Below are 12,700 nucleotides of genomic sequence, written 5' to 3'. Positions count from 1 at the left end.
GTCCAATTAGCTAACAAGCTCTTTATAAAAAGCATGTTCCACATGTTCCTCATAAATTAAAACTCATTGAATAGTTGGAGTACTATTTAGGAAAAAAAGACTGTATGCAGTCCTGTTTAATCAATTCCGTTTGTGGAAAAGGATCAGAGAAAAGAAAGAAATTATTTATTTACCTAAGCATAGTTAACATAAGGTGTTCATCATAAACACAGCAAGTGAGGAAATTGATCTATAGGATAATCTACAAATTGGTACCCACACTGCAACCAGATTATGTGGTATTATTTACTTTGTGAACTAGCTCCTGGATTAAGAGTCTCCATACAATTATTTGCCAAATCTTCTAGGGTTATTACAGCTAAGAGCTAACTACAGGGTTCCCCCACCTTATGCTAACTTCAGCTAGATCCACAAAGACACAAAACTAAAATGAAATCAACTAGACTATATTATCATTTAGCACAAAGTATGAGCATAGCTTTTTAGGGCAATGATTAGAAAATATGAAGACAAGTTACTGAGAAATGAGATTTTAGAATTAGAAAAGTATGACCTGAGATTTGGATGGCATGATATTTTTTTTGTGGTACAATAAAGTTAAGGGCAATGTGGATTTTAAATATAATTATGTTAGCAGTGCCATATTAATTATATGGAATAGATACAAACCCTGTCTGTGCCCACCTTTGTGGATTTCAGCACAAGAAGCATTTAATAGAAAAGAAATAGCAGGCAAAGAGAAATCATTGATATATTGAGAGTTGTTAGAACAAGAACATGGAGAATATAAGTTAAAGTTAAAAGAGCAATTGTCCATAGAGGGATTTAGTTTCCAATGGTTTTCATATATAATTCAAAGAAAGGTTTAAAGTAGCCAAAAGGACATTTGGAATTGAACACATAAGACAAAATTTGAAACTGAATTATGTGCAAATGATGAACATGTAATTGCTAAACCATATAAGCTTTTATTGAACTTTGAAATGGAAGAATAAAAGTTAAAAAGAGTATGATAAAATGGACTAAGAACTTTGGTTATAATATACAGATGGATTAATCAGAATATATATAGTTTTGAAAGGAGTTCACATGTTACAGTTTAATTACAGTACACAATAACACATTGGTATGTGACAGCAGAAAAACTTTCTGTATAAAGGTACTTAAAACTTATGTTGGAAATGTGGAAAACACGAGGGACCATTTTATCATGCTTGGTGGACTTGCAAAAAACCAGGAAAGTTGGGGTTCAAATATACACAGCACTTTTTTTGGTTGGGACTAAGGGATAGACAACTAGAAAAGATCTATGGAAGATTGTTTTTTTCACATGGTAATGGCAGCAAGATTGTTATATGCACAAGGATGGAAACACTCTGAAATACCCACAGCAAAGGAGTGGTTGGTGAAGATGACTGAATTTGCAGAGATAATAAAATTGACTTGCTTAATTAGAGAAAAAAAGGCAACATTTGCTAGCACCTGGAAACCCTTATGGACCTTTTGCTAAAAATGGAAAAAAATGAACCTGTGATTTATGATTTTGATTATTAGAAAGGTTAGAATATGGAAAGAATGAAGTCACAATATAACTATATATGGAGAGAGGATAAAATATAGCAGCTTTACAGAATTTATAACTGCGATAAAGAACATTGGAAGCCATTTCTTAATATCTTTTTTTTCTTTTTTCTTTTTTACATTACTTTTTTTAAAAAAAGGTATTGTTTTAATTCTGTAAAAGAATCTCTTCAATAAAAATAAATTTTAAAAAAGAAAACTTGAAGACAAAAACTGGATATTGGTATAACTGGGCCCTAAGCATAAGATCATTGTGGTTTGTGTTCAGTGGCAAGAGAATTAAAAGATATTTGGCTTGCCTAGATAAAATGAAGTGTGTAATATATTTATTGCCTGGTGTAAGGCACACTGAATTTCAGAGCTTTCCTCTTTTCATTTTTTTTTCACCCTTTCCTCCAGATCTCAGCATTAGGAAAAGCCAGTAAATGCTCCAAGCCAAAAATTATTTCCTGGTGATAGCATTGGTTCAATATGTCAAAAAGTTCTCAGAATGTTACTCAGTGTAACATTCGGAAAGCCATCATGGATTTGAAATGAGTGAATTGACAAGTTTCATACAGAATCCTTAAGGTCTACCCAGTGGTGAGATTCAAATATGTGAACAACTGGTTCTCTGTGTGGATTCTTTCTGCCACTTCTGGAAGTCCATTCTGGGCCTGGGCAACAAAAAATTAGCTACCAGTTTTGTTGAAGTGGTGCGAACCGGCTGAATCCCATCACTGGATCTACCATGAAAATAAGAAGTTGTACATTCTTTTCCTATCTGGCAAATAGAAAGAGAAAGTTCTTCCTCATTTAATACCTGAGAACTTTGGAAAATGCATCTTATCTAAAATTGAAATAATCTTTCCAGACTTCAGTTTCTAATCAGCCACTAGAGTCTGACTAGACTTAGTCAGCAAGTCACTAATATTGTCTTCATTATTTGTAGCCATTCTTCATCTAGTTACTAATTTTTTCCACTTAAAGGAGCATTATTAATAGCTAAAATAGTTTCAGAGGCTCTTTCTTCTCTTCTTTGTAGATTTCTTCTCTTTTATTGTTTTTTGGGTAAGTTTTAATTAAATGAATCAATTTTCATCCTAAAGCAGCTGTTTTCCCAGACACTGAAATATGCCTGCTATCTTCCTCTTTTTCAAAAATGATCAGGAGCTGTTTCTGGTTCATCTAATTTTATTTCTATGTCATTTCCATGATTTTTCAGAAAGATTGTTGAGTGAGTTGATCTCTCTAATTTTCTTCTCTTTCACTAACACATTCAAATCAGGGTTCAGTGTACAGATAATCCTTGAGTTACAACAGTTCATTTAGTGACCGCTCAAAGTTACAACGGCACTGAAAAAGTGACTTACGACCATTTTTCACACTTATGAACATTGCAACATCCCCAGGATCACGTGATTAAAATTCAGATGCTTGGCAACTGACTCATAGTTATGACGGTTGCAATGTCCCAGGGGTCATGTGATCATCTTTTGCGACCTTCTGACAAGTCAAAGGGAAAGGCAGATTCACTTAACAACCGGGTTACTAACTTAACAACTGCAGAGATTCGCTTAACAACTAGACCAAGAGAGGTCGTAAAATGGAGCAACATTTATTTAACAACTGTCTCACTTAGCAACAGAAATTTTGGGCTCAATTGTGGATGTAAGTCGAGGACTACCTGTAGTTTGTTTGACAGAGATGACACTTACTTTGGTTATTAATGACTTGCTGATGGCCAAGCCTAACCGTATTTGGCCTGGCTGGACTTGTCTGTGGCATTTCATGACCTTCATTATCAAATTCTGTTTTTTTCTGAGTTCTTAAAGTATTGCTGATAACATTTTTCATTGTTTCTTACCTGTTTTACCATACATGTTCAGTTACTGTAGGTGGAAGTGTTTCTGTTCTCAGCCCTTCCCATTATCTGTGACCCTTCCCCAGGTCTGACTGTTACTGCTTACTATTCATGCTTGCCTACTTCTATTCATTCTGTATATTTTGTCTTTGGGTTCTCTTTGTCTTTAGTTTAATTGCCATATTTATTTTGACCACATCTGGATATATTATTCTAGTCCTGTCTTGAATGACACAATGTGAACTTTCCACTTTGTCTTGTTAGGGTTTCCAGCTGGATATGTTCCCATCACCTTAAATTAAATTTGGATGAGACTGAACTTATTATTTCCTATCCTGATGATCCTTCCTTTTTTCTACCGTTTCTTTTAGTTGTCAGGGCGCTTTCTAATTTATTTCTCTTGTAGAGGAAGATCGGGTAGTTCTTGATAAGAAGTAATCTTTAAAGCCTTTCATCAATAATATTACAAGCATCTTCAACTTGCATTTGGTATTCAATCATTTCTTACAGTTGGGATGGCTAAGCAATTGGTTCATGCTCTATTGGTGTCCCACCTGGATTACTATAATAGTTTCTTGGCATTCCTGAGATTGTTGTTCATCCTTTGGCATGGATTTAGAATTGCACAGTTTGTGTAATCTTGGACTTCTTCCAAGTTATCCTTTCATCCCCTTTTTGCAAATCTTTACATTGGCTCAGCAATGCCTGCAGTACAAGAGCAAGGGGGGAAACTAAACTGACAAAAACAGGATTGCTGCACTGTGATGCAATAATCCAGTGCCTTTCTAATCAGTGATAACAGTCAATCTAGAGGACAGTTAACTACCACTGCCCAATACTTACTACAACTGGGGTGGCCCTTAATATTATCATAGATATGCCCTTTCTGCATCAAGTCACTTTCTTGAAGAGATGTACTGACATAAGTTCTCTTTTAGGATTTAATGAAATCTTGGATGTGGGTGTGGCCCAACTTTGCTCTCTTTGGTGCTTCTCACCTTTCAAAAAGCAATCGCTTTTGAAGGATTCCTTTCCAAATGCCCCTTCTTTCTGCTAAGGTGGCCCTTCCTCTGATGAACATCTCAAGCTTTGAAACACTGGAAATCTGTTGAGCATATTCTATTCCCATGAGAACTACTACCAATGCCTACCTTTGGGCTGGAATGCTATTCTCTGGGTTTCTCCAATTTCCTGGAGCTCAAGGTCACCCTAGGCTTCAGGTCTCTTAGTCTCTACTGCACCATTTCAGTTCTTTCTGTTTGGTTATTCCAATACAATCTACAATGCGAAGAAGGAATAATCTAATTTTGAGGAAGAGTAGGAAGAGCTCTATGATATCCCAAATATGACTATCATTGAATCTGCCATGGCCTCTTTTTTTGAACAGGGCACCCTGTTCAATCTTCACTTCATTCAATCTCTGGCTAGCATCTAGTTTTTGAATAGGATGCCCTGTTCAAAATGTCTAGACCAGCCTCTAAATGACAGATTTGAAACCTGCCTTCAAGTCTCCCAGTGGTTAGTGTTTTATCCCCATATGATACAATTTCTATTGGGAGACTTCTCTTCAGAAGCTTTCCACTACCCATATGTTTTATCCTGGTTTTTAAGGCACTAGTGTCTTCTTCATTACCAAGGTGTGAGATATGTGGGAGAATGTGTTGCAGAGAGATTCTGCCTTAATTAATTAATAAAACTCAGGAATTCATTTGTATAGTTTTCAAGTCTCAAGTAGCTGGCAAATCAAGAAAGCAATATAGTAATAGCACATCTTTTCCTAGTTGAGGAAAAGAACAGAATCCTAAATATTTTCTAAATATGTTCTCGGGGACTATGTATGATCCTGAAGCTTTACTAGTAATACAGATTATGCCTAAGGCTGATGTTTTGCTCTGCAGCAGAATGACACGTCCAATGTATGCATTTTTATTAATAGAATCTAAGCTAGTGGAGCAAGGAAACCGATGGGTACTTATGAAGATATCCAAAAGCATGCTATTGCATAAGGGCTCCAGATCCCTGCATTGAAGGAAAAATGATATATAATAATTTTCAAACTTTTAGCATTCCATTCCTAATATGAATTTTTTCTGTGAACGGTTCTTTGTTTGAGCTAAAGAGCACAAAGGTTGTTTGAGCTGAGGAGCACAAATACAGGCAATCCTCAAATTAATGATTACAATTGAGACCCAACTTTCAATTGCCAAGCAAGATGGTTTGTAAAGTCAATGGTGTTCAGTTTTATAACATTTTTTGGCATGATTGTTAAGTGAATCACTGCAGATGTTAAATGAATCACATAGTTGTCAAGCAAATCCATTGACTTGATTTTATTTATCAAATTGATTGGCTGCCCATTTTGACCACAGGGTAATTCTGGGCAGCCCAGGATGCTGCAACTGTTGTAAACACTTGGTGGTTACCAAGTGCTTGAATTTGATCACATGACCATGGGGATGCTGTGAGTTCATAAGTGCAAGGATCCATTGTAAGTCACTTTTTTCAGTATCATTGTAACTTCAAATGGCTGCTAAGTGAATGGTTGTAAGCAGTGGTGGGATTCAAATATGTGAACAACCAGTTCTCTGTGTGGATGCCGCTTCTGGAAGTCCATTCTGGGCCTGGGCAACAAAAAATTAGCTACCAGTTCTACCGAACTGGTGCGAACTGGCTGAATCCCACCACTGTCTAAATGGTGTTGTGGTTAGAGAGTATGAAGCCTCAGATCTCTTTTAACAAATTCTGGTACATAACTACTTAATTTCTAGTAACAAATTGTGAATAAAGTGGCAATACCCTTTTGCTTTCAAATTGTCTGACATATAATAGATGGGAAAAATCAATCCTTTTTCTGCCTAGTCCATTATTCACTCCTTTTCTCTGCTGTGGAATGGCACTTTAAGATTATTGTTCTCTTCCTACTGTTCTACTCTCCTGTTTTTAAACTAAGATAATAATACCAATGGGAAAATAGGCAGGAGAAGACTTAACTGCATTATACTTCCTTTTATTAGAAAATGTATAAGATTTTTGGGGGCGACCGTGAAGTGAGAAAAATGAAAACATGAATGAACATATGAATTGGGCTTATAGGAGAAAACCTGGTTTCTGATTCCGAAAGGAAAATATTTTAGGCAGGTGTGGAGTAGTTGCCCTGCAAGTTCCATAGCCTATTACTCTAGATGTTTTAGAAATACATATTTGCTTGGAGTTCTGCAAATTCTAACATATATTTAGATGCTACCAAGTGGAGGAAAATCTTCCCACAACATTCGTGTCTTTAATCTCTCTTTGGAAAGCTTCTCCTGGGGAATCAAAATCTAAAAAGTAATTAATTTCCTAAACCTGTGAAATGAACTGGGAAAAAATGCATAAAAGGCAGACCTATTAAAAATGGTGTTATAAATACTACAGTGATATATAATGCATTTCCACTCACCCACATATAGTGTTAGACTATTAAATTTTTCAGATGCCCATGACTTCTTTTATGTGCTAATACTTGGGGGATGCAAAAGAATGTGCAAGGCCAGATTTATTTTCTATGTTTTTTCATGCATAATCATGGTTAGAAAGATGGGGAAATGTATCATCATTATTATGATGAGGAAATTTTTCTTCTGCTTTCAACTATACACATAGGAATATTGGCAATGAAGACAATGAAAAGTCAATTATGAGAGCATATGCAAGTTTCTTTCTGATTTCCTCCAAAGTCATTATGTATACCACTAATTAGTTTGGAAAGTGATGTGACTCTGTAGACTGATTTTGTTGGTGCCTTTGCACACTGAAAACTACTTCCTGCCCATATCAGTGATCTGCTGCAAAGCATAAACTGAATCTAATTATGAAAGTATAGAGCACCCAGTTGTTCACCTAATATACTATATACATGTTTAACTCACATCTGATTATACACCGACATCAACATGGTATGGATATTCCACCAAATGCTTGAATATAGATTCTCGAGAATCCCTCAGACTGAAAGGAGATCAAATCAGTCAACCCTAAAAGAAATCAACCCTGACTGTTCTTTGGAAGGGCAGATATGGAAGCTGAAATCCAAATACTTTGGCAACCAAATGAGAAGAGAGGACTCATTGGAAAAGATCCTGATGTTGGGAAAGATGGAAGGCAAAAGGAGAAGGGGACAGCAGAGGATGAGATGATTAGATAGTGTAATTGATCCAATGAACATGAATTTTGGCAAACTGGGAGACAGTGGAGGACGGGGGTCCTGGTGTGCAATGGTCCATGGGGTCACAAAGAGTCAGACATGATTTAGCAACTGAACAACAACAAGTTCTATAAATCTTTTTGTAGATTCAGACTGAATCTTCAGGAGAAATGCTGGCCTATTGACCAATTTTTAGGACTACAGAGTATACACTGCTGCTTCCCCCTTTTTAAATCAAAAGTACAGAGATATTGGCATCTGGAATCTCATCTACCTAACTGTGAATCACCTCCTGTTCTAAATTACAAAAGCACATCTAATTTAGAAGATATTTTAGTAAGTAACTAATGTGAAAGAAGAAAAATGCTACACTGAGATAAGTGTGGACAGAACAATATGTTTCTTTGGTGTTAAAAATGAAAGTACGTATGTCATACATTTGGCTGCTAAATGAAAATATCAGCTAAGAAAATATATATCTGTTGTAAAAGAAGCAATAGTTTACGTTTTGATATGTCAAAATATTTTTGTTCTATATATTTGGCACATCACAAAACAATTTGGTTGTTGGAGCATGATAACAGAACAGATTTTGGTTGAAAATTCTCTCTAAGAGCTGGCCTATATATTTGAACACATAAAATTTTGTTATCAAGAAAATGGCTAGCAAATCCTAAGGACCTTAATTAAATATATGCTACATGCAGTATGTAGCATCTATATACAAACAATATTGAGTTTTCATCAGGACATGAGCTGAGCAACCTGTGGCTTACTTGATGTTGAAGTGTTTCGAGTCCTATGGTCAAAGTCGGTAGGGCAGGGGTAGGCAACCCAAAACACTCAAAGAGCAACTTGGACCCGTTTCCCACCGAAAACAAAACACTGGGAGCCGCAAAACCCTTTTGATATCTAAAATGAAGATAACACTGCATATATCTTTTTTTACCTTTATTATAGGTATATATATGTATGTATGTATGTATTGCTAATTTCGTTAAAAACACGAATCCTGGGTAAAGTCATATTATAAAGAACAAATAAACACGAACACCAGGAAATTTTCCTGGTGTTCGTGTTTATTTGTTCTTTATAGTATGTATGTATGTATGTATGTATGTATGTATGTATGTATGTATGTATGTATGTATGTATATATCAATCATAAAGGTAAAAAAGGATATATGCAGTGTTATCTTCATTTTAGATGTCAAAAGGGTCTCTCCCCCCCCTCTCTTTCTTTCTCTTTCTTTCTTTCCTCTCCCTCTCCCTCTCTCTCTCTCTCTGCCCAGTAAGCTTGTTGGCTGGTCAAACAGGGTGAGACCACTCTTTTTTTTTTACACAGAGAGAGGGGGGGGAAGTGCAAGTGCCTCTCTCTGTCTCTGTCTGCAAATGGCAGAGGAGGCTGGGAGCCACAGGGGAAGGCTCAAAGAGCTGCATGCGGCTCTGGAGCCGCAGGTTGCCAACCTGTGCGGTAGGGGGTAGTATTCTGGATCCTGAACTGAGTTGCTTGCAATCCAGACCCAGACAGATAACGCAACAAATGGATTTAAACAAATATTTAATCCGGGAATCCTTAACAGAAACTTACATTCCTGAAGATACGTCCAGTAGTGAACTTTTGTCCATTATGTCGGTAAAATCAATAATCTCTCCATATTCACTTGTGCCTGATTACATTCAATGTCCAAGCGTGCTGCATGGTTGGTTTACACAAAGACAAAGGCATTCCAAACTGGCACATGGCCAGGATATCCTGTGATGAACTTTAGTGGCTCCTCCTACAAACTTGTTAACATGGGATAGCTGACTAGCTAAAACTACATTACCCATAAGCCATCTCTCAAGGACACAGCACTTAACCCAATAAATGCCAAACATTCTAACCTACAGATCTACATGCTCTAGTCAGGATTACATGATCCAGAACAGGTGGTGTCCAAAAGGGTCAAAGTCGGGGGTGTCAAAAGGGTCAAAGTTGGGTGTGTGTGGCATTGCTGCATAGTTCACTGAGATTAACTGTATTTCAAATTGATGCTGAATATTACAACTAATCACTGAATGTTCTAAAAGTTTTATAAACTCTGTTCTTTCTGTGCTCAGAATAAGCAGTGATGTTGTCTAAGATCACTGACATAAGAGGTTGCAATGTAGATGGAAAAAAAATATTTCAGATCAGGAAAAGGGTGATTATAGAACTCTACTTATCAATAAATACATTTAGGAGTCGTTTTCCAGGGTGGAAAGCAGGAATTTTCTCTGCCTTATCTAAAGATACTAAAGACCTTCTCTGAGTGAGGCACCAATCTGTAGCAAGCTGCATTGCTTGACTATCAGATCAGCAGAGACTTAATCATTGTTTTCATCCACCAGGACTCTTATGAGTTAGATCTTGTTGAGATGGAGTTGATAAAAAAAAAATCAAATTAAGATTGTAACCTGGCAATGAGCACGATGATGAGGGATGTAAATGCAAATCTAGTCAGAGAGTGCTCTTGAATAGATGTGTGGTATACATACACACCTCTATTCATAATCCACAAGCTGGTTGAGAACTTTATTTGTTAATTCCTTAAAAGACGACTAACTGAGCAATGCCTTTTGATTGAAGAGTAATTCATTTAATTCAGATACAAACACAAGGAAATAACTGAATTGGGATTGTTGTATAAAAGATTCTTTTTTGACTTTGTACAAGACAGGGCTGACCCACAAAGCCGCCAGGCTCTTTCAAGAACATTACTGTAGACAATATAAAGAGTAATGTAGTGTACAGCATTTTACTTCAATGGTGACTGTAGAGGGGGGAATCAAAACTGCCAAAAGGGCAATTGCAGATTGGAATCAAAGACCTGCTCCTTTGTGTACAGTATTGAGGCACACAGATAAAGCAGAGCTTTGATTGCAATGCCCCAGCCACCCTCTTGACTGTTTTGATGGGCCCTGTTTTAGATCTTTGTTGCAAGCAACTGACAATCTAAAATTTGATTTGTGCGTATGTCTTGTTGTATGTGTGCTTTCAAGTCAGTGTTGATTCTGGCAACTGCATGGACTAATCCCTGCAATTTTCTTGGAAAGATGTTAGAAGTGGCTTACCATTGCCTACTTCCTAGGGCTGAGAAAGTGACTAGCCCAAACTCACTCATCCGGCTTCATGCCTAAGGTGAATGTCATGGTTTCTATCCTGGTGCCTTAATCACTATACCTGATTGGCTCTTGAATTCAATATAGGGGTATGAATAAAAGAAGCAGGAAGCAATGGCAAGTAGAGTAAATAGGGATGATAGGGTGTTCCCCTGGTACCCTAGAAAATGATCCTTCTGTTTTGTTTTGGGTTGGGGGTTTTTTGCTCTTGAAAATATATTTTCAATTGAAAATAAAAGAACAGGTTGTAAGTGACAAGAGGTTCTGAACCTCAGAGGACCATTTGATGGTTATTTGTGGAAAGCCCTTCCCAACAGTAACACCATCATCCTGGAATGTCCTTCTCCCTGGACTTCATGAGATAATAACAGTTACATTGTTTATGTACCTATAGAAGAGAATATTTGTAGCTCAGGGTTGAGGTCCTTCTCTGCTCTCTTTGCTTGGTGGTTTTCTTGCAGACATTTTATTACCAAACTAGGTAACATCATCAGTCATTAGGTAGCCTTGGTGTCCAAGCTCAGAGAGCATCAAGGACAGTGGTGGGATTCAGATATGTGAACAATTGGTTCTCTGTGTGGATGCTGCTTCGGGAAGTCCATTCTGGGCCTGGGCAACAAAAAATTAGCTACCGGTTCTGCCGAAGTGGTGCAAACCAGCTGAATCCCACCACTGATCAAGGACCTTACATTGTTTATGAACCCATTAAAGGTGTTTGGTTTATTTTATTCTTTTACTTGCCTTCAGTGTTTATACTGAGCATTAGTTTTGTACTGTTTTAATATATTACTTGTATCTTGTGCTTTTAACTCAGTTTGAGATCTGTAGTAATTAGAAGCATATAAATTTAATAATCCCAAAGATGCTTTTTCATGAGGCAACTGGACTTTGTTGGTTTTTTTTTTTGAAGATGTTTCACTTCTCATGCTCCCCACTATCCAGTCAGAGCTGAAGAAGCTTCTTGGATGAGAAGCAAAATGTCAGAAAGAAAGAAAGAAAGAAAGAAAGAAAGAAAGAAAGAAAGAAAGAAAGAAAGAAGGAAGGAAGGAAGGAAGGAAGGAAGGAAGGAAAGAGAAAGAAAGAAAGAAAGAAAGAAAGAAAGAAAGAAAGAAAGAAAGAAAGAAAGAAAGAACAAGAAAGTCCAGCTGCCTTGTGAAAAAGCATCTTTGGGATAACTATGACCTGGATGACTGAGAATCTCCATGGACTTAAGTTTAATAAATACACAATTAATTAATTAAGTGCAACTCCCCTAATCTCTTTCTTTTGGCCCTACTGGCTTGGTCGGATAAGAGTTGGCATACAAAATATCAGGACACCAGATTGCCAAGCTCTTATTATCTGGTCTTCATTACCAGTTTGTTTCCCCATTTACAAAAACATGTTTGCAAATTTTTTAAAACGATTCTGCCTAAGTGCGCACAGATGCTGTAAAAAAACTCTTTGTCTTGTGCCCCTTTTCTTGGCTTAAAGTCAACATGATGATAGCAACAGAAATCCCTTAGGATAAAATAATGGAACAGCCACTGGAATTTTCTCAATGCACAAAACATTTCCAATCTTTGATGTTACAATTTTCCAAGCACTTCCTGCATCCTTTCCAAGAGTCTGATTACTTCAATCTTGTCTTTTGCTGCTGATCATCTCAGTTCACTGGTCTGAAATCTGAACAAGCCAGGCTGATTTGTTACCGATTATTCTGCATGCTGGTTTGGTCATGTTGTAGCAGTTAATTTGTTGTGAAAACATGCAAAGAAAGAACTCAAACTGTAAACATACATGGGGAAGTTCAGAAAGGACACATTGATGTTCTATAATGAGTTAGGGAAATCTGTCACAGTTAAAATATATCATTCCTTAGCAGGATTGCTATAGAAGATTGCTGGGAATTCTTCTGTCCCAGTTAAAAATCCCTATGACAGCTAGGTGGTGACCTATGCCCTTCAGAT

The sequence above is a fragment of the Protobothrops mucrosquamatus genome, unplaced genomic scaffold, assembly GCF_001527695.2.
Source record: "Protobothrops mucrosquamatus isolate PMUCROS unplaced genomic scaffold, P.Mucros_1.0 scaffold43, whole genome shotgun sequence".
NCBI lineage: Eukaryota > Metazoa > Chordata > Lepidosauria > Squamata > Viperidae > Protobothrops > Protobothrops mucrosquamatus.
The sequence above is the reverse complement of the archived record's forward strand: the minus strand, read 5'-3'. Positions refer to the sequence as shown.